Below are 5,300 nucleotides of genomic sequence, written 5' to 3' on the forward strand. Positions count from 1 at the left end.
GGAGGATAGAAAAGTAGGCCCAAAACCATAGCATAGAGTGAAAAACAAGATGGCCACGCCCATTCGCGACCACGTGGGTATGTTCGCGCGATATTTCTCGCGAACATGCAATAATCGTCACGAACAAGTAAAATGCACTCCGAACACGACATGCGCATCGCGAACACGCTATATGCGACCTGGAACAGGAAATAAGGCATCGTGAGCGGGCGGGACAATTGAAAAACAAAATGGCTGCGCCCATTGGCGACCGCATGGGTAAGATCGCGAGATATTATCCCCCGAGCATGCAAACAGCTCCCCGAACATGCACACCGCGCTCCTGAACAAGAAAAAGGCATCGCGAACGTGCGCTCCAAGCAACTACGCACGCTCGCGTAGTGCAAGACATCTTCACGTAGCAAAACTACGCCCAGGGTTAGACCCCTGTAGTCCACACAAAACCTCATCTCTCTTTTTCCATCACTGGTGTGAGGTTTTGGTACAAGGACCACTGGACTAGCCCAAGGACTATCTGAGGATTCAATAACTCCCAAATCCAACATTTTCTGGACTTCTGTCCTGATACAGTCCCTGACATGGTCAGGTTACCTAAAAATCTTATTTTTAATAGGCAGACTGTCCCCAGTGTCCACTTCATGAGTGCACCAGGTAGTCTGACTTGGGGTCAGTGAGAACATGTGTCTGAACTGATTGAGCACCTGTCTGCAATCAGTTTGCTGCTGGGCAGTGAGGCTGCATGCCAAGGCTACACCACCAACTGACCCATCATCAGGGTTCTGTGAGAGGAGGACAGGGAGTGGGTCACTCTCTTCCTCCTGTCCCTTATCAGTAGCCATGAGCAAGCCCATGTCAGCCCTGTCCACATATGGCTTCAGCCTGTTGACATGGAGAACCCTGTGGGGGCTCCTGGGAGTTCCTAGGTCTACTAAATAAGTAACCTCTCCCTTCTGTTCAACAATAGTGTGGGATCCACTCCACTTGTCCTGGAGAGCTGCTGGGGCCACAGGCTCCAACACCCACACTTTCTGTCCTGTCTGGTAAGCAGTCAGTGCAGCCTTTTGGTCATGCCAGGCTTTTTGCAGTTCCTGGCTAGCCTCAAGGTTTTTGTTTGCCTTCTTCATGTACTCAGCCATCCTGGAGTGGAGACCAAGTACATAGTCCACTATGCCTTGCTTTGGGGGCTTGAGAGGTAACTCCCATCCTTCTTTCACAAAACACAATGGACCCCTGACAGGGTGTCCAAACAAAAGTTCACATGGACTGTAGCCAACCCCCTTTTGAGGCACCTCCCTCCATGCAAAAAAAAGGCAGGGCAAGAGAAGGTCCCATTTTCGCCTTAGCTTCTCCGGGAGTCCTTTGATCATGCTTTTTAAGGTTTTGTTGAATCTCTCAACTAAACCATTGCATTGTGGGTGATAGGGTGTGGTGAACTTGTAATTCACTCCACACACCTTCCACATAGCAGTCAAGTAACTAGACATGAAGTTTGCACCCTTGTCAGATACTACCTCCTTAGGAAAGCCTACTCTAGAGATCACACCCAAGAGAGCTCTTGCCACTACAGGTGCTGTAGTGGTCCTTAGGGGAATTGCCTCTGGGTACCTGGTGGCATGATCCACCACCACCAGTATAAATCTGCGCCCAGATGCTGTCTGAGGATCCATGAGACCAACAATGCCAATCCCAACCCTCTCAAAGAGCACCCCCACCACAGGTAGTGGTATCAGTGGGGCCTTTGTAGTGCAACCTGCTTTGCCACTGGCTTGGCATGTTACACAGGAGCGACAAAACTCCTTTGTGTCTTCAGACATGTGGGGCCAGTGAAAGTGAGGGACAATTCTGTCCTAAGTCTTGTTCTGGCCTAGGTGTCCTGCTAGGGGAATATAATGGGCTAGTGTCAATAGGTAACCCCTAAACTTAGGAGGTATAACCAACCTCCTGGATGCACCAGGCTTGGGGTCTCTACTCTCTGAGTATAGGAGTTCATCATCCCAATAAACTTTATGGGTGCCACTAGCATTCCCAGCAGCCTCATCAGCAGCTTGCTGTCTGAGGGTTTCAAGAGAGGGGCAAGTTTTCTGCTCCTGGCTCAGATCAGACCTGGAAGGGCCCCCTGTCCCCAAGAACTCAACCTGGTCAGGTTCAAGCTCCTCTGTGGCAGTTACTTCTTCAGGCTCAAGATCATCTCCCTGAGGAGACTGATCAGCACTCTGAGTCAGGTGGGAAGCCTCTGCCTCAACCCTACTGCTCCTCCTCTTGTGAGGCACCTGGTCCATTATTCCAGAATCCAGGGCCTGTCCAGTTTTAGACATTTTAGCCTGTGCCCTGGTCACAGCAAAGAAATGTGCAGGGATCCCTAACATTTCTGCATGTGTCCTGAGCTCCACTTCATCCTAAGCTGAAGTATCTAGATCATTGCCAAGCAAGCACTGTACTGGTAGGTCTGCACTTACCACAACCTTCTTAAGGCCAGTTACCCCTCCCCAGGAGAAGTTAACAACTGCCAGAGAATGGTCTGTTCTGACATTGCTAGCATTGGTCACTTGGTACATTTCCCCAAGTATAATCTGCCCAGGATCCACAAGATCTTTTGTCACAATTGTGACACTTGCCCCTGTGTCCCTGAATGCCCTAGCTTCTACTTCATATATTAAAGGCTGCTGTCTGTATTTGCCCAGGTTACTGGGACTCACAAAGGGGGACATATCCATGCCCTCATCACTGACAAGCACAGTCTGAGTTGGTACTCTGATTAGGCCAGAATCCATCTCAGAACCCAGGGTCAACGCTACTACACTCTTATTCTATGTATTCCTACCACCACTTGTAACTGCACTATGGAGAGCAGGGGCCTTGGGGGCATTGGTGGTGGCAGGAGTATTTTCTTTGGCCTTGGTGCAGTCACTGGTCCAGTGAGTTTTCTGCTTACAGATTTTGCACCAAGGTTTCTTTTGTCCTTTACCCTTACTTGACTGAGACTCCCCATTAGAAGAAGATTTTTGGGGCCCTTGAGAAGACTTCTGGTCTTTGCCCTTGTCCCCACCCTTATCAGAGTTCTTAGAATCTTGCTTCTTAGGGTCACCACCTTGGTTCTGTACCTTCTGCCTCACCCTGGTTCTGACCCATTTGTCTGCCTTCTTTCCCAATTCTTGGGGAGAGGTCAGATCAGAGTCTACCAGGTACTGGTGCAACAGCTGATTTTGACAGTTATTAAGAATCTGCCCCCTCATTATCAGATTATACAATCCTTTGAAGTTACACACTTTACTGCCCAATAACCAACCTTCCAGAGCCTTAGCAGCACAGTCAACAAAGTCAACCCAGTCTTGATTTTGTGCTTTTTGGGTGTCTCTGAACTTTAACCTGTATTGTTCAGTGGTTAAGCCAAACCCATCTATTAGTGCACTTTTCAAGACCTGGTAATCATCAGCATCCTCTTCTCTAACAGTGAGGAGCTTATCTCTACCTTTGTCTGCAAAGGAGAGCCATAAGATTGCTGCCTACTGACCTTGAGGGACCTTCTATACTTTGCAGGCCCTCTCCAAGGCAGTTATCCATTTGTGGATGTCATCCCCACTCTGGTAGGGAGGGACAATCTTACTTAGGTTTCTATGGTCATAATACCTCTTCCTATCTCTAGGGAAATTGCTGCCACCAAGGAACTCTAGTCCCTCCTTTTTACTAGCTCTGTAGAGCTCTAGGGCTTCCCTATCTAAGGCCATCTGCTGCTTTCTGAGGTTGAACTTGTCTTGTGCATACTTCAGCAGTCTCTCTCTCCTCTCCTGGGAGGTTTCCCTCCCTCTGTGAGAAGAGACAGAGGTTCCTATAGAGGAATTAGACTGGACAGATCCCCTTGACAGAGATCTATGCCTTCTAGCCCTGTTGTCGGGTCTACCTGGAGGGATACAGGAAGGAGCATTATTGTCATCCTCCTCATCCTCATCCAGGGGATGTATGTCGTTACAACGCACACTTTTACAACGCATGCACTTACAACGCATTTATTACAACGCAAAATCCATTACAACGCATTGCATTACAACGCATGACACTACAACGCATTTTTAAAAACTACCTTTACAACGCATTCCATTACAACGCATACTACCTTTACAACGCATACCATTACAACGCATAATATTAAATTGCATTTAAGGTAAGTATTAGATAGTATAGGGGTAAAAATTACTTAATAAGTGTTGGATAGTATAGGGGTAAAAATTACTATTCTAACTCCAGAGGGTGCAACAGTAGGGTAAGTGTTGGATAGTATAGGGGTAAAAATTACTATTCTAACTCCAGGGGGTGCAACAGTAGGGTAAGTGTTGGATAGTATAGGGGTAAAAATTACTATTCTAACTCCAGGGGGTGCAACAGTAGGGTAAGTGTTGGATAGTGTAGTGTAATATTATGCGTTGTAATGGTATGCGTTGTAAAGGTAGTATGCGTTGTAATGGAATGCGTTGTAAAGGTAGTTTTTAAAAATGTGTTGTAGTGTCATGCGTTGTAATGCAATGCGTTGTAATGGATTTTGCGTTGTAAAAAATGTGTTGTAAGTGTAGTGCGTTGTAAAAGTTGCGTTGTAAAGGTTGTTCCCCTCATCCAGGAGATCTGGGTTCACCAGAGTCTGGTCATTGTCACCAGTCTGGTCAGCATCAGAGGTAGGGTCAGGGGAGTTTCCACCCCTAGACCCACCCTCAGGTGATGCCCCACCCACACTGCCTACTCCATCAGCCCCACTAGGCCCTGAGATATCATCCAGCTTAAGTATCTTTATGAGATGCTGGGTGGATGGACTTTTGCCTGTCTTCAGCTTCCTAATGGAACATAAGGCCATAAGCTGAGCAAAGGAGAGATCCTCATATTTATAGGGAAGGAGCTCACTGGTTCCTGCTAGGGACCCACTGGTTCCTGGCTGGTTAGACATTACTAATGTGGTATGGTTTATTGCACTACCTATACTAGTGTGGCCTACTAAACTCTCTTGAGTTGTAGAAAGGGTGTGTTATCCCTTGACACACAACTCTAAGTTCAGTAGAACTTACTGTAGCTAAACTTGATAGTATATGTACCTCAGGTACATTTCGTGGTTTTCAGTTGATCAATTCAATTGAGATTATCTGGTAAAACAATAGCAAGCTGGAATCCCACACGCTGCACACCAATGTGAGAAGGTGGCCTGATATATGCTGTCCACTAGTTCTAGTGGGCACCTTGTATCAGTCCAAACAACCCCTTATGGTGATATGTTAAAGATAACCTTTATTAAAAGCTATCCTATTGGTAGCTATAGAGAG

The sequence above is a fragment of the Triturus cristatus genome, chromosome 7 (genome assembly GCF_964204655.1).
Source record: "Triturus cristatus chromosome 7, aTriCri1.1, whole genome shotgun sequence".
Taxonomy (NCBI): Eukaryota; Metazoa; Chordata; class Amphibia; order Caudata; family Salamandridae; genus Triturus; species Triturus cristatus.